Raw genomic sequence first — 26,158 nt, 5'->3', positions numbered from 1 at the left:
AAATATAAAGCTCCTCCTCGTTGTACCGCGAATCGGTACCGATGGGGGAGGTTTTTGGATATGGAGTAAATCCAAGTAATCACGGGGACGCTGGGATCAGCATCTGTCTGCCACAATTATGTGCACTTTACAACACATTTCAAGAGGAAATCATTTGAAATTGCCTAAAATGATTTCTTAAAAGAATTGGGCCAATGAATGAGCAAGGACAGGCTATTTTTAAGGACGCTATTGTTGTACATGTCACTTGCACTTTACAACCTGGTTAGAGGGGTCCATATTTGCACTAACTAAATTGCACTCTTTAATAAGTAACAAGGGTTTCACACAAATATAAACTGGCCTCTGAAAACAGCAGGAAAGGTGCCAATGGAGCAAACAGGTCCAAATGGCATTTACATTTTTACAGATAATAAGTTCAAATTTTGGGGGACTTTTAATTGCTGATTTCATGTCACGAATAGGTTTTTATGTTTTTCTTTTGCTACCACAAATGAGTGTAGTAGTAATGGTTCTTTCATAACTGTTCAAATTGTGGAGGATTTTTAATTGCTGATTTCATGTCACGAAAAGGCTTTTATGTTTTTCTTTCTCGTCCACAAATGAGTATATTAGTAATGGCTCTTTCATAGCTGTTCAAATTGTGGAAATTTGTAATGGATTAGTTTTTCCTCAGAAAAAGGCTGTTAGGTATTTCTTCTTCTATCTTTAATATAAATGTATGTATTAGAAACGGTTCTATTATAACTGTATACAATGTTGTTTTTTTAACTAGGTGAATAAACTTTACAGAAAGCTACTAGTAGTAACTATATAGTCATTAATTTGGTTTATGTAGATCCACCTCCCGAACTGAGGGAGCTTCAGGGATGCAAGTGTTCACCTAGTAGTAGCTACACACTGGTGAACAGTGAAAAAGAGTAAAGTTACTGCTAGGTGTAGGAGTAAATTCACACACGAGTAATATCTGCTTGTGAATTTTGCTTTGTGAACAGGGCCGTGAATTTATAATGCTACAGTGAGAAATGCTTCCCAGTGACCCTGCAGTGCTGCCTGGGAATCTTGATTTCATGGTGGGCTCACTTTGCTCTTTTCTCTGTCTGGTGCTGGCTGTAGTACCAGCGGGTGATGATGCTGGACAGCTGGGGTTGATGCTCCTCCAGCATCAACTCCAGCTAAAGTAACAGTCAATTCAGGAGAGTGAGAAACACATGGTAAGAGATAATCAAAAGTCAAGCAGAAAGATTGGTGAGGGAGGGAATAAGGTGGGCAGAGAGTGAACCTCGAAAGAGATGATAGAGACAGAGAGAAAAATAGAAGGAGAAAAAGGAAAGAAAGAATAGGATAGGAAGAGAGATATGTAATGGAAAAACAGAAATGGGGAAGTAGTGTAGAGGAAAACAGAGAGAGGGAGTTAAAAAACACAGAGAAAGAAAGCAATACACGTATAATGGTGAGGGGAAGAGAGGGGAGACGAACTCAGATGGGTAGATCAAAATGTCTCTGTCTACTTTTGGTTCCAAGTCCTCTTTTTGAAACAGTCTAAAAGGTATCAACACAGTAAGGTGCTGGGAAGGATCCCAACACCTAGAGGGTTTGAGAGGTAATTATAACTGGAGTATATCCTACCTACGTAGTATACTAATTACAAAAAATACTCCAATTGACCATGCAGTGGTCAGTGGTGCTACTAAACTAGTTGTGCCCGAAGTTGGGGACCAAGGAAAATGAGGGGGAAAAAGGGGAACTCTCTAGTGAAAGGTTGTACCTAACCCAACCATGAATGTGGGGAAAATACTATTTTTGTTTTAATTACCCTCATACACCCTAGTGGTGTCATGCTTCATCATCGGGTCACCCCGACCCCTAAAAGTCAGGGTGGGCTCAACCACAGTGTTGGGAGCTCTTTTGATAGACAAGAGACGAGGGGGTTTACAGATAAAATACCTCAGGCAGATCCCCGGGTTCCCTTTATTCTTGGGTCTGTCTGGGTAATTAAAATGATCTAAAATTGGGTCTTTGTTGGAGTATTATGGTCCTAAGACCCTAGTGCCGATATGTTTCAGTCTGTAGTGGCCGTAAAGGTCCTGGACTTTCTTCAGGGCAAGACTAACCCCCTATGTGAGTGAAATTGAAGGATGGGAGGTCCCTATCCTGTCAGTAAAGTGGGGGCAGAGTAGCTGCTCCTCGTGGTATGTAAAAAGGTTGTGTGTGTCATCTGCCAGACTCCATCTGAAAAGAAAAACAGGGACAAACACCATGTAAAACATCAGAGGCAGAGTTGCTGCTGTGCATACTGCCCCAGTGGGATGTAGTGGAGTCCGCAAAGGTGAGCATGCCTGAAATTATGTGCATACTTCTGTATAGAGGATTTTCCCCTCATTGTGCCACTCAGAATCATATCACTGTAACATATTGGTTTGTATGTGACAGGCATTATGTGAAAGTGGCGAATTTAATCGCATCCTAGCACCATCAGCGTGAACGTCTGACTTCTTAAAAACAGCGTGCACCATGTGAAAGAAATCTCAATTGCACCAGTATGCACGGCAGCAACTCTGCCTGTGATGTTTTACATGGTGTTTGTCCCTGTTTTTCTTTTCAGATGGAGTCTGGCAGATGACACACACAATCTTTTTACATACCACGAGGAGCAGCTACTCTGCCCCCACTTTACTGACAGGATAGGGACCTCCCATCCTTCAATTTCACTCACATAGGGGGTTAGTCTTGCCCTGAAGAAAGTCCAGGACTTTTACGGACACTACGGACTGAAACATGTCGGCACTAGGGTCTTAGGACCATAATACTCCAACAAAGTCCCAATTTTAGATAATTTTAATTACCCAGACAGACCCAAGAATAAAGGGAAACCGGGGCTCTGCCTGAGGTATTTTATCTGTAAACCCCCTCGTCTCTTGTCTATCAAAGGAGCTCCAAATACTGTGGTTGAGCCCACCCTGACTTTTAGGGGTCGGGGTGACCCGATGATGAAGCATGACACCACTAGGGTGTGTGAGGGTAATTAAAACAAAAATAGTTTTCTTCCCCACATTCATGGTTGGGTTAGGTACAACCTTTCACTAGAGAGTGCCCCTTTTTTCCCCTCAATTTCCTTGGTCCCCAACTTCGGGCACAGCTAGTTTACTAGCACCACTGACCACTGCGTGGTCGATTGGAGTATTTGTTGTGATTAATAACAGTCTAAAAGGTGCCTAGATTACCATCTGTTAAGCAAGTGCAATTTTGGACGATGCCAACAAGCAGAAAGCTGACAGCTCAAAGTATCATGAATATCTGTACTTTCAGCTGAGAATGAAGATCGTGGTGCAGTAACATTTCCTGCAGACATTGTATATTTCTCAGAGTAAACCTCTTTCCCGAAATCACTGATACCCACTGTATTAGTAGTTTTCCAAGAAGGAATGCCACATCCGAATTCACAACTAACCTGCCCTAGATAAGTTTGCTTTCGTAAAGTTACATAATAGAATGCACACTTACCGAGAACATCAAATTTATATGTCACATGCAGTCACTAGTGGGTTAATTTTAGTATGTGAATGAAAAAATTATTGTTGCCTGTTTTCTTAACAGATTTGGTTTGCAGATTTATTCATCTTTAAACATTGTTCGAATTTGTTTAAATCTCCCTAGATACAACCTGCTTACATGGAAAATAGTCTATTTTTGTTTTACCATTTTTCAATTTTAAAATATTCAGGCGTCTACATATTATTTTAGTACAGTCCATCCATTTTCCAAGTCTACAGGTTAGCACAACCCCATTTCTTTCATCATGCGTGTAAAATTAATTATTAGAATGTTTAATGTTTGCTGATTTCAGCATTCATAGAGCCAGACAAAGCAGCCTTCAGCGGAATGTGCACAATCTAGCAGAAAAGGAACAAATGATTATCGTTTTACTTCAAAATGAGTTTTCTTTTTGAATAACAAAATGTTCAAGTCATTAATGCAAAACACGTCAGTTTTTGCTCCCAATGACTTCAGTACAAAGTCAGATTTAAAAATCTACAAAGCAGTGCTGATAGGAAGAATTATATACAATGAAATAAGAATCACAATTATCAGAATACTTCGCTGTGAAACAATGCATTTTACCCCCATTCGCATCACATTTAAACATTTTAATAAACTAAAGGGCATATTATCAAGAACGGCATTAAAATTATCGCCGCTTTAGCGACAGGAACTGCCGCTAAATCGGCGATAATGGGCTTGATAATATGCCCTTGAGAATTCCAACAGAAGCCCATGTTCTGGTGTGAACCTGGGCTTCTGTTGGAATTCTCAAGGGCATATTATCAAGCCCATTATCGCCGATTTAGCGGCAGTTCCTGTCGCTAAAGCGGCGATAATTTTTATGCCGTTCTTGATAATATGGCTCTAAATATTTCGGGGCAGATTTATAGGCCTCTTGCGCCACTTTTGTGTCACTTTTAACATGGGAAAAGTGACGCAAAAGTGGCGCAAGGGGCTTGTAAATCTGCCCCTTTGTCTGGGGAACTTTTGCAGTTTGTGTCAATGATTGTTTGTTTTGAAAATATTTACTTTGTCGAGCAACATTAATGGGAAAGCTTTCAATTTTCAGGTACAGTGTGTTATGTGGCGCTGTCTGCCAGACTACCGTAATAAAAAAATATATAATAATTTATAATAAACACTTTGGGGCATATTAATGAAAAAAATCACCCAGTGCAGCAAGTCATCTTGCTGCGTTGCTTGATTGGGAAAGGACAGGAGTGAGCTGTATTTAACATTATGCAGCGCATTCCTGTCTTTTCGCTACACTGGCACAAAATGTGCTGCCTAGCACCAGCTTGGGCATCGTCCATCACGTTTAAGGGTGCTTGCATTGTAAGCTGGATTGTTTTTGTGCAGGAAGGGACACCTCCCTGCACAAAAACAGTATCCTGAGGTATGTTTCTCTGTTTATCTGTGCAGAAAGAAAAAACGCGGAGAAACAAAGATATTTCTGGTTGTTACGCCTCCCATTTTGACGCATTCCTAGGTCTAAGGGTATATATTGCAATGCGCCAAAAACCCATGGGTGGATGTGTGGTGACACCCATGCGCCACCCATGGAATGCCTTCCTGGGGCAAAGTCATGTAACACAGGGATTTGTGCTGTGTTGCATTACTCTAGATTTATTAAGCCACTCAGGGCCATGGAAGGTGGCCTTGCGTGGCTTGCAAAATCTAACTTAAGAGTTGCATCGCTGTTGCGTTCTGTTGCGTGGCGCAAGGGCGGTGCAGCTCTTTGAAAAATATGGCTCTTTGCATCAGTCTTCTTCAGACGTTGCTTTGTGAAGTGTTATTTGCATACTGGATCAGCCCGGAGTTAGCATATACAGAATAAGGCTCAGGGTCTGCAGCACTGCCATTAGCTTTATTACCCATGTCATTCGCAGTAGGGTCAGTCCACGATAGTCATTCAGTGTGTAGGGTGTCATGCACTATGAATAGCAGCATTGTGTCTCTTTCTCCGTGGACCAACCTTATAAATGGCAAAAAGCAATAGACTCTCGTTTTCCTTGGCAGCCCCCATACATGTGCTCCACCAGACTGTAATCTCAAATAAAAAGCCACCAGTACAAGAACTATTCATGGTATATTGTGAATGTTCAGAAATGCGCCTGACATAAACAGTGTGGTCTAAGTATTTTGTTTGTAATTTTGCCCAGGTGTACATTTCTATTATTATATCTCAGGGAGTTATATCTTTATAATGTATGTGGGTCACAAAATTTCTATCAGGTAATATTCAAATAAAAAATTTCTGATGCCATACCAAGCATGCATTGTGTCCCTTATAGGAACAAGGGGAGCATCTCAGGCACTGCCCAGCCACATTCTATGGGGTCCCCCAGAGCCACAGGGGTCAGATTTCTAACCCACTGGTGCAAGGACTTAGTTTATTGCACCAACACAAATTAAACTTCCAGTTGCACTGCAACAGGTATACAACCCCCTATGCAAAACTGTGCAGGTAGTGTTTTCTGTTCATGATTAGTTTAGAGACACAGCAAAACTTCAAAGACTATTTCATTAATGAACAGCACACTCAAAATAGCACTAAGAAACACCAAATGAATCTTCAAAATGTTTATTTCTAAAACCCAAGTCTAGTGCATAAAATATGAACTGTAACCACAAAGAATCCGAAGTTAAATACAGCAGTGCATGCCATGGCCAGAGAAAACAATATGGCACATTCATAACATAGGTAGCAAGTTCCTAGCATCTGAAGACCCTATAGTTACTTCTAAGCACTACTCCAAAATGTAACTGAAGCAGAAAATAGCAAGACTATAAATTGAGTTTCCTGAGATGGCTCTTCCAGCGTGATTTTTCAATACGAAATAGCTTTTTAGCTATTCTCTATTATAGCCCTTGCCCAGGAATGATAAGCTGTACCGGGCTGAAGGACACCTCTCTGCGCATCTCTTGGAGCACCAGAGCAAAGTAGTGTGATTTCTGGCATGATAGTTTCATTACAAAGCTTTTTCAAACTATGGCCAAATACATGGGTTTTTATGGCACCCGATAGTCAATTTCTATCTGATGTTTAGAAGTTTTGAGACACTGAGGGGCAGATTTACAAGCCCAGTGCACCACTTTTGCGCCGCCGTTGCGTCACTTTTGTGACGCAGCGGCGGTGCAAAGCTAGCGCAGATTTACAACGTGACGCATCTAGGGAGATGCGTCACGTTGTAAAGCCCTGCGCCACATTAAACTTGCGTCAGGTTTAATGTACGGAGGGTGGGAGTTACGGCGGAAAAAGCCTCGGAAAAGGGACGCAGTGAAATCTACAAGATTTCATGCAGTGACTTTTCCGACACTGGTGCGTCAAATCCTTACGCCTGCTTCAAGCAGGCGTAAGGCATGACGCACCATGTTAGGGATAGGGCAGGTTGGAACAGTGCTGGAGTTGTGTCGCGCTTGCGACACAACTTCAGCACTGTGCCAACCTTACGCCGGCAGATGCGTCACGCATCTGCTTGTCCTTGCGCCACGATGCACCGCATTGTCAATGTGGCGCATCTGCGGTGGCGCAAGTGCAAACTTGCGTGATGCATCTTCCCTGGCGCATCCCTGCTGATTTGCAGGGATGCGCCAGGGAACATAAATCTGCCCCAGAATTTCCAACAGGACAATATAAGTATGGTGATAATAAATGCATCATCTTGAGCCATATGTTGACATATTAGCCTCCAGTCTAATCATCCATATTAACATGGCACCAACCATAACATAAATAACAAAAATATGCCAGCCTAGATCAGAGGCAGACATGATGCTAACACTTCTGCTCGTTTCTAAACCTCCCACTTTTTAATAGAAAGAGATAAAAGAGTCTGCAGGCAAGCACACCATAAAAAAGAAGCGATTTAAAGGGTTCATCACAGTGTTGATGACACCCCTACACAGTGAAACTCCATACCTATTCAGAATAAAATAAGTCACAGCCTATTGCTAACACTTTTAATGTAAAAGAATAAAGCATACATTCTAAAATCATGTGTGGTCTAATTATTGGGATTATCTTGAAAATCTGACATGGATTGGTTCTCCTTTCAACTACGCCAGACAAAGAAACCATTAAATGTATGAAGGTGCCCCTGCTATGCAATCTGAGAAGAAATGTTCTTGTCCTTGCCTAATACTTTGCGACCGAAGAGAAGATTTTATATAACTCTTTTAGGGCACTAACTTTCATTGGTCTGTGCTTCCACTCCCTGTTTAAGGCTGCTGCCTCCTGTTTAAGCAGAGAAGAAAAATATTTTTGGTTCAACTGAAACCCCTTGATTGTTGAGCATGGGGTGTGGGGGAAGTTACTGGTCCAGGAAAGTTGAGCACCACCACAAGAGATTTACGTACAACATTCAATTGCTCATGAATTATACTATGAGGTTTCATCTACAATAAGATGAATGTGTGAGGAGACGCACACCTATATAAACCTGTTAGCTAACTATTCAATTTAAAGACAAGGGTGCTGCAGTGTGACACTTGCTGTCTGACCAAGTGTTTATATTAGAAACAAAAGAAACACACAACCAACGAGGTCATGAACACTGCGCACTGTTCCTATAGGGGAACAACCCTTCATAGGGTGTACATCCAATAACACCCAATTCTTTCATAAAATTGAAACGCAAAATTATACTTCAAACATAATTCTTTAGTGCAAATCGCATATTAGGTCATGTATAACAATCCCATGTAAATTCGCTATTATTTTGTACATACATAAATGATGTAATCATGACATAATATAATCACATAATAATGGCATCAGAAACAATTTGGCATTGATGGTTGAAACTTTGACATTTTTGAAGTCATGCCCTGATGCGTCCCTTCTTCAGGGAAAACCGTACGAAAGAGTAAATATTGATAGTCTTCTGCAAGGTGTTGAGCCTGAAGTTCCTTAAAAGCGCTGCTATGTAAGTAATCGGGTAGATGAAAAACAGCTTGCCAACATCAAATGTTTCTGAATATAGAGGAGATTGAAGTCAAACGCTACGCCATTGCTTCTGACAAGGGTTCCAGAAGACTATCAATATTTACTCTTTCGTATGGTTGCCCCTGAAGAAGGAAATAGGTCAAAAGCAAATTTGTCTTTGTGCTATAGAGGACAAAGGCATTTCAGAAGCATCCTTTTCAAGAAATGGTTTACCAGTATCTGAAATAAAAACATCTTTTTCCAAACTAGAAAGTTTGCAAAAAGTTTTTGATTCAACTATGATTATAGTGAAGTTTTAAAAAAAACTGTTGTCCATTAACGCATAGTCACGTTAATGTTAATGTAGAGAGAAATTCTTCACCTTTAGTTTTACTATAGCTAGAGGAGCCCTAAATCTGAAAATTAGTTAACTTTGGTTGCCGTCTTTGCTTTGTGGCACATGAATATTTTATTTCTAGGCAGGCAGGAGTTCTAGTAATTAACGCGTTCAATGAGTTTTTTATCCTTCTTTCCCATGTGAAGAAATGTTTTATTTTCTTTATGATTATCGTGGAATAATCATTTTAATGAGTAGCACATTCAAGAGACACCAGCCGTGTGCAGACTAGTCCATGTATCTTATCTTGTGATAGACAGTGTAAGTTTGAAGGACACAGAGTGACACTTGTATTGTGAGAAACCTTGAGAATGAATTGAGTATGCAATTATATCATTTTGCTTTAACCTGATTGGACAGCCATTTCAGAACTGCATGTATTTTGGTAAAATGTTAGTGTTTGTGTGCCTTTAGATCAGGCCAGAATAGAGCAGAACAGATCATGAGATTTTGGAGTGCTCTCTCAGAAGGAGGACTGATGGTTTCTCTCAGTTTCCCTCACGTTGCTTAGAGTTGAGGTAACAGGTTCAATACAAGTGTTGCAGTATCAGCTCACCTTCAAAAAGAACCTGCCTGTTGGCCAGCTCACATAGTGCTACTATCACCTTGGCACTGGTAGGCCAGCTCCCTTCAGTACAGGCCATCTGACACTTCTTTTTTCATGTTGCCGACTGCCAAGCAAGACACACTTGTTGCAAATTTGAAAAATACAAAAATCTACCACCCCCCAAAAACAGGGCAAAGACTCGCAGCACACCAAGGAATTTTCTTTTTTTTAAACAATGATATCGTCGCTCAATCAATGCTGCATTTTCACTAAACATATTCACATCCGCTCATCATAAGTAAATTCAGTGAAAATTCCTGGCCAACATGGTTGGGATTTTTAAATTGGGCCACTGGCCACTGCGGGCTTGGGGGAGTTTAACCACCTCAAACACTAGGCTGTAAATGGATTTGTGATTCTCTTAAGATTCATACTATTCTCCTTAGTTTTACAACACCCCAATTTTTCACATTGATTCGAATTTCTTACTTAATGCTCCTATTTTCTTTCATTATATTTGAGCATCTTTACTTCAAACATTTAACGTTTAATATTACACCTCATACTTTTAAATACAATGCACTCTGTCTTATGGGAATGTAAGGCCAACTTAGGGGTGACGTTAATATTTAAAAAGCGGGTTATTTGACACCTCAAATTTGCGGTTTAAACATGCACAACCAGGTTACCAGTGGCAGAGCTACAGTCATGTTTACACTACCACTACAGTGGATGGCACAGTAAGTGTTGTGGTCCACTTGTGAAAGTTAACTTAAGGGCCCTGGTACACAGTGTTCTAGGTAAGGTGTATATGCCAATCAGGGATATGCCAATGTCATCATGTTCAAAGGGGATCACAGACACTTTACCACTAGATAGCAGAGGTAAAGAGCACAGCGTTCTACAGCTAAAAAGCAAATGTGGGGTGGTACTACCCAACAGATGTTCCTTTTCAACAGTAACATCAACGACAATGAGATTTTAAAAGCAGTCTCATCTGTTTTCTGTTATAGTGAATGTTTAAACATATATTTCTCCCAGAACTCTTCAAAAAGATTGGATCATTACAAAGGAATGTACCTTTGCATTGTCAAGCAGCATATCTTACTTAAAACAAAAACACTTCGATAGTGATTGTCTGAAATCTGTTCAAATTTTCACTCCATATCTATCATTTCAAACAAGCACTGCCAAAGTTAATATGTCCTGCTTATGAGTGAATCCTTCCTTGAATGGTGAGTTTGCACGTGCATGGTAGTGTGGATGTATGAGTGAGTGAAGGCAAAAATGTGTCAGTGGATGAAGTAATATATCTCTGAGTGCAAGGGTGGCTTGCAGAGTTAATAGTTGATGAGTGATTGAATGCATTACAACATGAATTACTGTGTGTGTGTGGATCAGAGCATCATTTATCTTATCAGACCTACATTTATCCAACTGTTCTGTGATACCACACACACAAACTAATCAATCAATGAAGATCGGTTTTCTGGTAAGAACCAGAGCTATTTGCTTTGCCAGAGTTTTTGAAGTTTCTTAAACATTTCAAGATGCTGTAGGTAGCCTACATCTAAGTAATTGTGCGGATGGTTTTCCTGGCTTAATGGCTCTAAGTGAAAACATCTAATCTTTAGAACTGGATTTGCCAACCAACCAAATAATTCATTCAGGATTCCAGGAGTGCCATCATGATCAGTTCAGAAAAATATTGAAATAAGAATAAAGTTTTATGCTTCTTAAGGCATAAGAAAAAAGAGGCAGCCTTTCCAGTAGGAGAATCAATAAGGAATGTTTACTTGACAGACTCTGTCAGTTAAGTATTAGTGTTTTTTCTCCTAAGTGTAATGTAAAGATAGTGAATTAAACTCATCAAGATATTATAGAAAGAAAGTCCACTGGTTCAGTTGTGAATACGCATGCTGGAAGAGACAAATAGAGATCAAAACATCCTGAACAAAAACCAAAGTGAACTGTTAGAAGACTAAGTGCCTTCGTATGAAGTGTCATCACAACAGTATAGAGAGTCCTAAGAAATGAATAGAATATAGAAGCAGGCTTGATAATGGCAACACACCAAATTTACTGGAGGGTCGTTTAGGAACAAATGATGTTTGTGCAAGGAATCATCAATTAATTGATGTAAAACAACCCCCAAGTAAGGGGCTGAAATGGGAACATGAAGTCAGGATGCCCAAAAAGTGAATCATATGTGAGGAGACTCATGAAATAGTCAGAGTATGTTTGTCCACATAATTATGATGCCTAGTTAGTACATAACCCCTTGAAACAAGGAGCATACAAGAGGCTGTGGTAGCTGACTCTACGTGAAGTTTGGCATACATGGAAAACAGGACATGTTCCTCTGGCGTAAGCAAACTTCCATTCCAGAGCTTGAAGATAGCTGTAATGGAAGTTCAAGAAGGTTAGCCCCAGTGAACTTGAAATTCAAAGAAGAGACAAACTAGGGATCGGTTAGAGGCCAATCAATTCATGTCAAAAAACACCATAATCGTAGGAAAAGAAATCTCAAGATTCCATCACAGCCAATCAAAGAAACATGTCTTCCAAAATCATGCTTGTGACAAGCCACAACATTTTGCAGATACAGAGATAGGAGAAGATGCAACATGGTAATATTCCAAAGAAAAATAATATCTTGATATTTATTATTGGAGAGCGGTGCAGACAACATCCCAAAGAGCAATATCCAAAATACATTTTGGAGAATGGACAAGGACACCCTGGTTTGACTCCATAAACTATGGCTATGATTTGCAACCTTTTAACATCACCTAGCCATAACAGGACACAGTCATCATGGCCCTTCTTCCCCACAGAGAAAATGGAAGCAGTGACCATTAGGGACTTAAATGTTTGGAAAAAGGCATATAATTTAAATGAGTAGTTGAGAATTACATCACCCGATATCCAAAAGTGTGAACTATATGTTATTCAGAAGGATGAAGACATTCAGAATGCAGCCAGCACCCACCCCCAGGAAGTTCATAGATGGAAGAAGAACCAGACAAAATGAGGAGTCTTGAAACAGAGTGGGAGGTGCTGAACAACATCCTCCCTACCACTTCCTTCGAGACCGGTCACACACTTGTGAAATAGCAGTCACTACAGGAGGCAGAACAATGAGTTTTTCCTACAACTGAATCCCCACTGGGCACTATACTGTACCTGATTTGTCTAGTTTATCAACATAATATTGTGCCACCTACACAGTTTGTAGCTCAAATGTAATCTTAGTACTGAGGTAATAGATTTGACAATATAACATCCAAAGACAATTGTGTAAAAACGTGATGAAAGGGTATCACCCTGTAATGTCACAACACTGTGGGGCAGATATTACAAGACAATGGCACGGTGCGGAGCCACAAGCTCTTTAGCTACGCCAAGCTGTGTCATTGTCTAAGTGCAGGAATGTGCCGTATTCACAAGAATACAGTGCATTCCTGTACTCACTGCTGCGCCAGTGCACAAACAGCAGCAGTGCCCCAATGCAGGCACCCTTGCAGCATGGTTGCAGGGATGATTGTTGTTGTGCAGGAAGGGACACCGGAGCGTCGCAAAAAGTGATGCTCTGGTGATGCATGGGCTTTGTAGACGAGGCCTTGAGTGCCTGGCCAGATGTGTTGAATCATTTAGTGCAACACTTCTTCCTTAGCTCCGATACAAAGAGAAATTGGAGTATTTAACTTAGTCTGAGTTATGTGTCCCTTTTGATAATTAGCACAGTGCTCTGTGGGAATACTGTGAACAATTCACATATTCTCCTTTCCGTTGAAAAGTACAGTATCCTCCTGGGGCTTTGGGAATCTATGAGATGCAGCACAAATAATTTGTGGGTAACATGAGAGTGCCATTAGGTAAAAAGGTCTTGATGGAGGTTTGAACAGAGTGAAGAACTGCGTGTATATCACAATATCTACAGTGGAGGATATCATTCTTGAGATTGTTTTGCTGGATCCTAAGGTAACAACTTTGGTGATGCCCAGCCTAGTGTCCACTCAGGTAGGTCCTATGTGATCAGACCCTATGGACAACTGCAGAGAAGGAGGAGTTTCAGGAAGCTGGCAAAGCCTGCCCTGTCACAACTGGGTGGCCGGGTGGTGCCTGCTCCAGATGGAGGTGACCCTAAGCATTCATCCTCTGTTGGTGTTAGACACTAGGGTTTGTCACTATGAGCTCTTGAAAGGACAGGCAGCAGTGGACCCTTGCCTGGAGGCCCCCTCAGAAGTCCTGGTTTGCCTGACAAAGGTACAGATATTAGAGTGGATCCTCATGCAGGGGCAGGTGAAAGGTAACAGTATAATCCCACAAAGGGACCTGTCACATTTCTCTGAGGCATCTTTAGTATCGCTAGTTGGCCTCCAGCTTCACTACTTGGAGGCCGAGGAGTTGCATGAAATGTGTGGGTGTTGGGTGAGGCTGGCCAAAGGCCCAGGTACTCTTCAAATTGACCTGGTGGGCTTGAGAAAACATGGGTGGAAGACATGGTCCCTGTCCTCTAGAAGGTCAGGTGGGTCAGGGGTCCCTGAGTGGTTGTATGGTGAAGGTGCAAAAAGGTAGAATGCTGCAGGTTTTCTTGGTGCAGCAACTCAGACCTCCTATGTGCCAGAGGGAATAAAGAGTTCCTTAGTCAAAGGGTCTAACTCTTCCCCACAATGAATCCTCAGGGGCGATTGTTTTCAAACGTATTACTAGTAGTATGATTGACAGTGGCCCAGATGTGGAAACAGACACAGGCACCTTCATTGAACATGTGGTGGTGAAAGACCTGGTCACTGTATGCCAGGAAACAGTAGGTTTCGAGATGGTCATCGCCTAGTTACGCGGTGCCCCTCTATATAGTATACGGCTGCTTCACTGACAACCAGGGAGAATGGACTCCATGGGCTGCAGGGGTGTCCTGCTCATGAAGTGGCACCTTCTCATTTAGAACCAAGCACCCTGCCTTCAGGATTGCGAAGGCCTGCTATAGGGGTGACTTATAGATTTTAAGTGCAGTGACCCTAGATATAGGAAATCTATATCTTTAGTAAATGGTGCTAGCACCAACTTACACAGGCTGCAATGGCAGTCCTGTAGTTCCATTTTGAATGGTCTCTCATGGGTGGCATAATACATGCTTCAGCCCATGGGAGACCTCTGGGGTACCCTCACCCTGGGTACATGGTTACCATATACTAGGGACTGATAAGGGTACCCCAGTATCCAATCTGGGGTGTACCTAAGTACTACACATAACCATTTGGGGAGAAAGCAGATAGACTGGGGTCCTGTTTAGTAGGAACACAGTCAGACTAGTCAAAAACCTGCATAGCAACAGGCAAAAAGTGGGGGAAACCATGCAGAAGGATCCTTTCTTCTTACACCGACCATTTGTCTATACAGTTCATTTCATTGGAAAGGAATGATCCAAAACAATACAATTTCACAGCCTTTTGTAGGGAGATGAGGACATTATTTGACAGACAGACACACATCTTATCCTTAGATAAGGAACTCATACCTCTAAAGCTGGGATCTCAGGATCTGTTACACATATCACCATCTTTAATTGTTTAGTAGTAGAAACTGAGTGGTCAGTGAAGTAATGGCCTTCCGACTTTTACCAAGAACTAAGAAGCAAGTTAAAGGATGTATTAGGTCAAGTGGTGAATCTTCCAGATAATTGTGAGAAGTTAATTGAGTTGACAGTCCAGTTAGACCATAGGCTGTTAGGAAAGGGATGTAACTCTCGACCACAAGTCAAGTTAAACGTTCTCCGCCTGACAAGTTCTGAGGGAGAAGAGGGAGCAAAAAATAACAAAGGAACTGAACCAGTGCATGTTAATGACATTAGAGGCCCTCTCCCTGCAGAAGAGAGAAAAAAGAAGGGAAAGCAAATGTTGTCCATGTACTGCGGTACTAGCAGTCATTTCATAAAGGATTCCAGAGCTCAAAATAGAACCAACAACACTAAGCAAAACAGTTCAGGACGTGAAGTGCCACACACCGTTGTTAATGAGCAACTAGCTCTCTCCAGTTTGGTGGAGGTCCCTTATTTGAGAGAGCTACACTCTGAGACCTCTGCACTCTAAGCAAACACCCAGCAACACAACGTAGCCCACATAAATGTGGGTGTACAGCTCATCCTCCCAGATGCCACCTTAGTCAAAATCACCAATCTGCTAGATTCCGGGGTTACCAGCAATTTTATTGACCAGACCTTCACTTAGAAATTATTAATACCTTGCATTAAGAAAGATGTTCCAGAATCCTTGAAGCTATGGATAGAACAGAGTTAACGTCAGGTCCTGTTCAATTTCCTACAGCTCCTGTAGTCATGCTGCTCTGCTTAGGACATTGAGAAGTGATAAGATTTGATTTAATGTATGCACCCAACTTCAGGCTGATATTGGAAATGCCGTTGATAACTATACATGACCCCCAGGTACAGTGGGCAGCTTGATCCGTCCGGCTGACTTCAGAGTTTTGTATTCAGCACTGTCAAAAAAGAAACAGTACTCCAAGAATCAGAGAGTGACACTCCACCTAAATCTTTAAAAATCTTATCCTACTGGAGTGCATATAAAAGTAAAAACGCCTTTATCGATTTGCATCAACAATCATAAAAGTGCAATAAAAAAAAATTAAAAAAGGATAATCTGCAATAAATACATATTCAATCCGTAAAATGCAAAGTCATGTAAAAGCAAGAAACACTCCTGATAAGAACCTAGAAAATAGCAGCATATATTAGAATTATCTAAATATTGCAAATATGATAACGATGGTCTAACTTGCTTAAAGTTTAGAGGCAAAAGAAGAGGATAAATATACTTATGTCTCAAACCAACCCATTTGGGGTAAATAAAAACAATGTGTCCTAAACAAAGGTCAAATCACATGAACAAAGACTTGAGGTCTGACGGTTATGCCATCCCATTAACAGCTGAGGAAATACATTTAAACGACAATACATTAAAAGCCTCCTATGCAAAACCGACATATACAAGGTTAAATATGTTTCTAATTTATTCATAGGTTTCACTATAGCAAAGTGTGTTCAGCTGCTTTTGTGCTGAGACCCTAAGGCTCTTGATTCTAGAGTATATCCCTTAAATGCTCATTTAACCCAGGTAATATCTAATTTAGAGATCAACTCTGGGGAGTTATAAAGTTGGGGCTTTCCCAATTCGCTCAGAGTAGTTTTAATATAACTTCACCATGGTACATACTGGCTATATTCCATCTTCATACGATCTCTCAAGATTTTCCTATTAAACTCTAGCTCCGTTTTCAAGCCATATCGCGAACCATAAGAGTATGGGTCATTACTGTATATAATCTACTCCCAGATCATCATGCACATCTCTGCAGGAACACTGCGGGGTTCCGCAGCATTCTTCTAAAGAGTTTGTTCTCTGCCATCTGCATGGGGTGACAGGGTTTATACCCCAAAATCTTGACTCCAAAGTCTTCATTTGGCATTGTAAAGATGCAGTAAGGACTTTATGTGGCTATGTCCTAGCTGCATAGCAAAAGCATCAATACTATGTGCCACCCTATTAAAAAGATTGGACATGAGCTCTCATCAAATGATCCCAATTCAATTTATGATCCAGCAAAATCCTTTATAACAAAACCTTTTTTTTTCTTTTTTTTGTAGCAAAAGTATATTTTACAAAATGAGCAAGCAACCTGCGTAGATCCTTTACGTAAATACAATATTCATAATTTATTTTGAGTCTGAGAAACCAACATCCAAAGCGTTACATACATTTATAATACACAATGCATCAAGAAAAAAAGAAAACTTGAAGAAAACAATTTGAAAGAGAAAACAAGATCAATTATGATTTAGTGCTGCAGGTACAATACATTAAAATATACTGTGATATACTAGAAAACTCAAGACCTGTTGAATATAAATAGTTATTGAATTTTATTCATAAAACGTATAATTCATAGTGAAATTATAGTGAAGTAATGCATAGATATAAGTTAGTTGCAGAAGCAGTTAAGTTCCAAAAACGCCAGATTCTATCAAGTTTGGCAGAAGAGCCTACCCTTTTAGCATATAATGTTTCTCGTTTGTGAACTCTCTGCATTTTTATAATCCATTGATGGATCATCGGAACCACCCGGGATTTACTAAAATAAGAGATCTTGAAATTAATGTTGCAATAAAAATTAATTGACGTTGACCTAAGGTCCAGTTTTCACTCATCTCCATTCCACCAAAGAGGGTGGTTTAAGGACTGGGAGGAAGATTGATTTCCAATTTTTTACTAGTTTCAGAAAAAACATCTTGCCAGACATTTTTTAGATGGCTGCATTTAAACCCAACGTGAAGCCAATCCCCAATTGTAAGTCTACATCTAAAGCACCTAGGATCAACAGTGGGGAACATTTTGTGGAGTCAGTCAGGAGTATAGTAGATCATTTATTTGCTAAACCATGCTATTCTTCTTAGGTTGGTAGCCCTGGCTGATTTGTAGCTCATTTTGTTATAATTCTGCCATTGTTGCAAGTTGAAAGTGCAACCAGTAGTTGAGCTAATCTTCTCCAGGTGGTCGAGGATCACCAGTTTATTCTCCACTGATTTGAGTGCTTTGTACTCATTGCCGATCCCCTTAGTTTTGGAAATAAAGTGTGCCTTCCCAAGAAGAGCACCTGGACAGTCTTTTTTGAAAGATAGACCAGCACAGAACTGCTTAACCCATGCAAAGCAGAACATCAGGAAATTACTTGTATTACTCTTGCGGTTTAGTACTTGCTGCTAGGAAAGAAATCTTTTGTTTCTATAAAAGTCTTGAAGAGTAAAAAACCCCAATTGTTTCCACTGACCACAGTTCTGACGTGACCACTGCAGCCCCAGAGGGATGCATTCTTTTAATTTCTTATGGGGATGAAGCCACAGAATATTATATATTTCCCATATTTTTTTAGAGAGCAAAGTAATCGCCCTTGGGGTCTTATAGCGTATTTTTTTGGGGAGTTTGGGTAAACGTTAAAAGGGAGCAAGGTCAATCTCTGATTCCTTAAGTATAGTTGTAAGAAAGAGGTTGGGATTAAACAAATCCTCCGAATTATTATAGTTTAGCCAGTTAAGAATTGAGGCGTAATAATATAGCTGTACATCCGGCAAAGTTAGACCTCCATCTTCCGCTTCTAATTGAGGAATTTGTAGTTTTAATTTCAGTTTTTGTGCAAACCAGATAAAACGTTGCAATTCTGACTGGACAGAATCGAAAAAGGACTTTGGAATTTTAATCATTATACTGGAAAAAAGAAATAAAAATAACGGGAGGATGTTCATTTTAATGAGGGCTACCCGCCCCATAATCGAGATGGGGAGATTTTCCCATTGTTTAATCAGGTTGCGCGTTTTATTTAAAGTAGAGCTAACATTTAATGAATATAAGTCCTCCAATCTGGTAGTCACAAAGATCCCTAAGTATCTTATGGGCTTAGTTGCTATATAATGTTCCCGTATAGCGAGGGGCAAGATATTGGCGGTACTATTAAAAGAAGCACCTCTGATTTGGTATGATTAATTTTATATCCTCCAATATTAGTAAACCCCCTAATTTTATCCAGGGATCTCGTTAGAATATCCCTATCAACTGCTAAATAAAGCGCCATGTCGTCTGTAAATAATTTAAGTTTTGCCGAACCCGGTAGGAGCGCGGGGATAGTATGATCCTGCCAAATAGCACATGCTAAAGGCTCAATAAACAAAGAAAATAGCACTGGGGAAAGGGGGCAGCCTTGGCGTGTCCCCCTACTGATAGAAATTGTGCCTGCAATATCCCCATTAATAATTATGAATGCTTTTGCATTGTGGTACAGATTTTTCACCGCCTGGCAGAATACACTTGGGATCACAAATTTGTTTAAGATTGTAAATAAAACCTGCCATTGTATTCTGTTGAATGCTTTTTTGGCATCAAGTATTATTATAGCTGCCTTGGTTTTATTATTGCAGAAGGAATCAATTGCCTGCACTAAATAATGAGTGTTGGAAGCCAAAAGTCTGTTTTTAAGAAAACCATTCTGATCATGATGGATAAGTGAGGGGGCAACCTGCGTGAGTCTATTTGCAAGAATTTTGGTAAAAACGTTATAATAAGAATTTAATAGACTAATGGGCCTATACGAATTAGCCTCATCTTCTGGTTTCCCTTTTTTAACAAAACGTATTACAGCAGCTTGAGTGAGGTTTTCCGGAATTGGGTCCACTTCAAGGATTCCATTAAATATCGTTTTTAAGAAAACAGAGAGTTGGGGAGAAAAAATCTTATAGATCTCAGAGGGGATTCCATCTGGTCCACAGGCCTTGGCTGCCGGAGATAAATGTATTGCTTGTGTAACTTTTAGGGGTGGGCGGAATTTGCGAAATTCACTTTCGCAAATTATTGCGAAAATTTTAAAAATCTCCGCAAACACGCGGAAATATCGCGAAGATGCGGAAGTTTTTTCCCGCCCATTCGCGGTATTTTCTGCGTGGTCACGGCTCACCAACTTATCCATGCAGTTACTCGCGGGCGCGGCCATCTTGTTTTCACTTGTCTCGCGGTGCATGATCGCGAGAAGAAAGACGTGATCGCGCGACGAATGACGTTACTGCGGGTGCGAACTGTCGCGAGACAGTGCAAATGGCTACCAACAATTCAACATCTAGTGGAGAACGTGACCGGATCGGGAAAACTTGTCGGTGAACGCGGGGATTCAGGTAAGGCGATCGTGCGCGCGAGAATGTATTATTTTACAGCGCGAGCGAGCAAAAAATTTCCGGTAAAATGTGGATTGCGGTAATTTTTACATTTTCGCGCTCTCCGCGGAACGCGAAAATGTCAAATTATCGCAATTTCCACGAGCGGAACGGAATTTTAGCCCAGGCCTAGTAACTTTATCAAGAGAAATAACTGAGCTCAAGAGCTCTTGTGACTCAGGCGGTAATATGGGGATGTTTATCATATCGAGCCAAGCTAAAGCATCCTCAGAGCTAGTGTTATGCGTTTCGGTATAGAGGTCTTAAGAACAACTTCTGAGATTTATGAGGGAAGAGACGAAGAGCATAGAGTAGTTGGGTCTACTATTTTTTTAATGTTCTTAGTATTTGATCTCTTTTTAGTAGACCAAGGTAGAAATCTGCCTATGTGATCACTCTCCTCATATCTTAAACAAATCCTATGAATTATTATAGTTTAGCCGGTTAAGAATTGAGGCGTAATAATATAGCCGTACATCTGTAGTACCGAGTCGTGGTGTAGAGTTTCTTTAGCTACAAAGAATTCAGTAAGTTGGACTTGGCACCAGCAAGTTTAGCTTTCCCTTCTGGAGATGGCATAGCAAGAAAATTCTGCTGTTGTGCTACTTAGCTCTTTCTCAAGTTGGAGTCTTTAAGTATTCTCTTTCTTCCTCTTGAAGGCCAAGTATGCAATCACCTCACCTCGAAAGAAAGCTTCCAAAGTGTTCCAGACAGTAAACGTAGAAGCGGTGTTAATATTTAATTTTAGAACTCCTCCATGTGCGTGACCCATTGTTCATCAACAAGGAGAGATTTATCAAATACCCATCTGGGCCTGATGTTCGATAGAGTTTTAATTTCAATCTTCACAGTGCATGATCTGAGAAAGGATTTTCACAAATTTCAGACCCAGTCTTTAAGAGAGTATGTGAAATCAGAAAAAAGTAAATCCGAGAGGAGGAATGGAATCTTCCTGAAAGGCAAGTATATTGCTTTTTGTCTAGGTATTAATCCCTCTAGCAATCTACTAGTGCAAAGGGCCTCATAAAATCTTAGTACAGCTTTCTGGATTTAGGCTTAGTTTGTGTTTTGTTAGCCCAAGAGCAATCTATGGCTGGATTGATCAATAGATTAAAATCGCCCCCTAGCACTAGATACCCAGACTGATTGGTTGCAAAATCATACAGGGACTGCAGGGATGCTGGGGAGTCCTCAATAGGGCCATAGTAGCTCACAAAGTTAAAAAATTGGTCTAAAATCTTAATCTGTACCCAGAGCCACCTGGCACTATGATCTTTATGAACCATCTGTATCTTGCATTGGAGTGTCTTAGTTACTAATATAGCAACCCCTCTAACAGCTGCATTGGAGGAGGCATAGAATTCATGTTGAATATAACCAGGGTTCTATCTTTATAGTATGTCTCTTGTATGAACAGTATATTGGCTTGTAGAGATCTAAACCAAGCCATCATAGATCATCTTTTGACTTTATTATTAAAGTCATTAATATTGCAGGACACTACCTGCAGCATTTTAGTAAAAACACTGCCTGATAACAAAATGAGAAAAGACAAATAATTTTTCATAGGTCTTTGAGCTTCTATACATATGCTACATTTTATTTCCCCACCCGTGAACCTGCCACCCTCCCTTCCCAACCCACTTGTGTGACCCCCAACCCAACCAACCCACAGGCCCCCTTGACCTTGGAACCCCTGTCCGTCTAGGGATCCCTGGGTGCCCCCCCTTCATGAGTGATGACCCTCCCCCTCCCTCCATGACCCTATCCAACCCCCCCTTCTCCCTATGTTGGGAGTGCAGTGACATGGCACCCAAGGCGATGAGTGGGTGGCTAACGTTATTCAATGAGAGGAAAAAAGAAAAAGGGAGAAAGCTGCATGTCTAAATCTACTGCGGTCTATAACCATCTATAGCTCAGAAAAGAAAGAGCAGAAGAGACAAGAAGCAAGAAGCACTAGCCCTTATTCCCATCCCCTACATGCTGTAGGGACTGTAAGAACTCCTTAGCTGTTTCAACAGAGTGAAAAATCCTGAAACGCCCTTTATTTAGAACTTTCAATTTAGATTGCTGGATTGTACCCACCGGGGCCCCTAGCTGCTGAAAGGAATTAATCATGCCTCTGAACTCCTTGCTCCACCGTGCCTAGAAGGCAGACATATCTGAAATGACTTTAAATGAAAAGTTATCAGAGGTCTGAAATCCCTTGTCTTGGGTGGCACTCGCCAGAATCTTATCCTTAATTATGAAATCGCCAAAATTTGTAGTAATAGTTTTTGGGTATTTGGCGTTGGGGTATAGGACAGCCGGGACACAATGGGCTCTAGTGATAGTGAAATCAGTCCCCTGGGTTGCCATTTCAGGACAAATGTATTTAGAAATGAGGTCAGAAATAACTTCCACCACAGTTCGACCATTCTCACTGCCCTCTAGGACTTTATAATGCGAAGATTGCAGCTTCATGATTGATTTTCTGTGTCGTCCACTTTGATTTGGAGGCTGATGTGTTTGGATTGCAATTTTGAAATATGACTTGTCTGTTCAGGCATTTTGTCTCGGAGGTCTGACACCCGTTGTTCTGTGTCCGTAATACATGATGCAAGTTGCTGGATATCGGAGTGTATTGAACCCAGCTGAGATTCCATTTTCTTTTGTGCTTCCACCTGAGAGAGTTGCATATTTTGACGTTCTGTCAATATCTGCTGTGGTAAAGCATGTGACATAGCCCCCGATGCTCCTAGAGTTTCCAGCGTCATAGATTGAACAGTTACTGGATTTAGGAAAATCTCGGCAGATGTAGTTTCACCTGGAACTTCAATAGCTGCAGTAAATGGGGAACTACCGGGGAGCTCAACTGTTGACTCTTCCCCCGAGAGACCCGAGAAGTCTGCCTCATGGTTGTCAAGATTAAGGCCTTGCTTCGATATTGTGGGGTTAGCAGCTTTTGAATGGATTTTCGTGCCAATACCTGCGAAATATGAAAAAGTTCCCTGATGCATCTCTCCTGGGAGCAATTTCGTTAAAGGTGTTACATCCGGTACCAATACACTGGCTTCTAGTCTCGGGGGGGAGACCTGGTTTGCTACACGTGGAATGTTACCTATAGAATCAAGGGAGCCTTTAGCAGATGTTAAACTACAAGGCATGGCTGGTTTGTGAGCCTCCTGCTCACTGGGTTTCTTAAAAAACAAATCCTCTTTGAGAGAGACACCTTTAGATCTCCCAGTTGGTATCACGGAATCCATCTCTTTTGTGGATGAGATCCTATTACGATTTTTTGCAGCCAGTATGGAATTGGCTACTAATCGGGGTTTAATAGTGCTGTCCCAGGAGATTCTTTTCATGACTATTTACAAAAACACTGGGACGCAAGCCGCACCTAAGCCTAGGTAGGCCGCCTCTGCGTCCACTCCCCTAGCCAGCTATCCACCCCCATACTCTCTCAGTGGCAGTGGTCCGGGCTGGTCTGGTCTAGAAAGTCTTGAAAAAGAAGAAAGGGACCAGGGAATATGATCAAGGCAGTACACACACAATAAAAAAAACATGGACCAAAGTCTCTAACCTGATGGAAAAATAGGTAGTGGACTCACATACCTAGAGAGCCTGAAGAATCCTCCAGATCTTTTGTTCTGAGGTAAAAGTGTTGCTGTGATAGAGGAGCTGCCAGCTGCTCTAGGAGAAATAGATGAAACTGGTGGAGCAGAGCTGCGATGAAAAAAGCAGCTTTTAGCTGGTTAAAGGTTCGTCCAGTTCTACCTCCTGCTGCTCTGACTGCAGGATTCTCTGAAGCCGAGACCTCAATCCTCGCTGGCCTCTACCGGGAGCAAAATGTGATGCAACAATGTAGCACCAGCCGTGAGTCAGCCGTGAACTTCCATCTTCAATTCAAGCGCTGCGAAGAGCCCAACGTGGGGGAGGAATCAGGCCTGCTTTTCTTCTCCAGCCTAGATTTTGATGTGCTTCAACACTGTATCGCCAGCCACGAACTTGCCGTGCAAACGCTCTCGGCCATCGGGACACCGCAGGGAGAGAGTTGGACCAGCTCTTCCTCCCTATGCCAACAAGAGCAGAGTGCCGTCAGCCGCCCAGCCCGCCTCGCCTTCACTCGCAAAGCATGACTGGAGCTCCCCTTAATAACAAAACCTATCCACATTTCCTTTATGATGCTCCTTAATTATTTGGGTTTTGGTATTTTTTTATCCTAATAACATAGTATAAGATTTAGTAAAGTTACTTTTCAAACCCAGATTCTCCTTAAAATCAGGAAATCAATCCAGTACTAAATGTTGGGCATTTGCTGAACGCGCGATAAGGACAGAATCATTTGTATACAGTAAAGGTGGAACCATTCTACTTCCTACCTTTGGTAATCTTTACCATATTCTCCTAGATATTGTTCTAATTGGTTATTATAAAGACTAAAAAGCATGGGAACCAATGTGAAGCCCTGCTGGAACCCCAAGTGCAAATTGTGCAAAAAAGCTACAAGGGTTCAATCGACCCCCATGTCCCTCAGCACAGACCACCGCTTACATCTTACAACAGTGTCAGATGCTGTGCTGAGCTCCATGAATGCCAGATTTATGATTTCACTTTTGACGACTGTATATTTATAACTAAGAGATATCAATTCAGATTTTGTTCTATGGTTCCTTGGCCAGGTCTGAAGTCATATTGGATTTCTGACGTAATATCCTTATTGTTTGCTCAGTCCATTAGATGGTTCAGCAAAATCCTTTCCAATCCTTTGAGTTTAGTGTCTGTAAGGGCGATTGGCCGATAGCTCGCTGGATCTTCTCAATTCCCATTTTAAATATTGGCACTGTGACTGATTGCTTTCATGATAAAGGGATATCGCCTTGTGCAACAGCATTCAAGTGTTCTGTAATTTCCGGGGCCCAAAGATCTATACAGGATTAAAAAAGATCTTCAGGCACCATATCTGGTCCAGGCGCCGTTCCTTTTCTCACCTCCTCTGGATGGAAATGTAACTTTAGTTCTCCAGCTGGAGGTAGAACAGAAATGGAGTCAATGCTGCTTGTATTTATATAATCAGAGTGAGCTACCCATTTTTGCGCAGGAATAGTATAACTCATAACTGGTTCTGCTACCTAATTAAATAATAGGTTGTTACTGACTCTTCAAAAAGATGAGCTGTCCCCTAAAATACAGGCCCCCTTAAGCTCCTCCCAGGCTTCTCTTGTCAAGGCATACTTTCCATTCCTACGTGCCTACACAGAATTCTTCCTGGCCTCTTTTACTACTATTGATGACCTAGGGCCCGATTCACAGAACTAACTTAAGACAAAATCCTAAACTTACTACCATTTTGGTATTCACAGAAGGCACTTACTCATTTTGGTATTCACAGAAGGCACTTACTCGTTCCGGTATTCACAGAAGTTAGGAGTCCTAACTTTAGGATTCCTAAATGCCTTCTGTGAATACCGAAATTCTTAAAATTAGGATTTTTCTCAATTTAGTAGTCCTAAGTTTAGGACTCCTAACTTTAGGACTCCTAAATGCCCTCTGTGACTACTGAAAGCCTTAAAATTAGGATTTTTCTCAGTTTAGTAGTAGTATAGTTAGGACTCCTAACTTTAGGACTCCTAAATGCCTTCTGTGAATACCGAAAGTCTTAAAATTAGGATTTTTCTCAATTTAGTAGTCCTAAGTCTAAACTTAGGACTACTAAATTGAGAAAAATCCTAATTTTAAGACTTTCGGTATTCACAGAAGGCATTTAGGAATCCTAAAGTTAGGAGTCCTAACTATACTACTACTAAACTGCGAAAAATCCTAATTTTAAGACTTTCGGTATTCACAGAAGGCATTTAGGAGTCCTAAAGTTAGGACTCCTAACTTCTGTGAATACCGAAATAAGTAAGTGCCTTCTGTGAATACCAAAATGAGTAAGTGCCTTCTGTGGAATACCAAAATGGTAGTAAGTTTAGGATTTTGTCTTAAGTT

This window comes from Triturus cristatus, chromosome 10, assembly GCF_964204655.1.
Source record: "Triturus cristatus chromosome 10, aTriCri1.1, whole genome shotgun sequence".
NCBI classification, from domain to species: domain Eukaryota; kingdom Metazoa; phylum Chordata; class Amphibia; order Caudata; family Salamandridae; genus Triturus; species Triturus cristatus.
Note: the sequence above shows the minus strand (reverse complement) of the source record.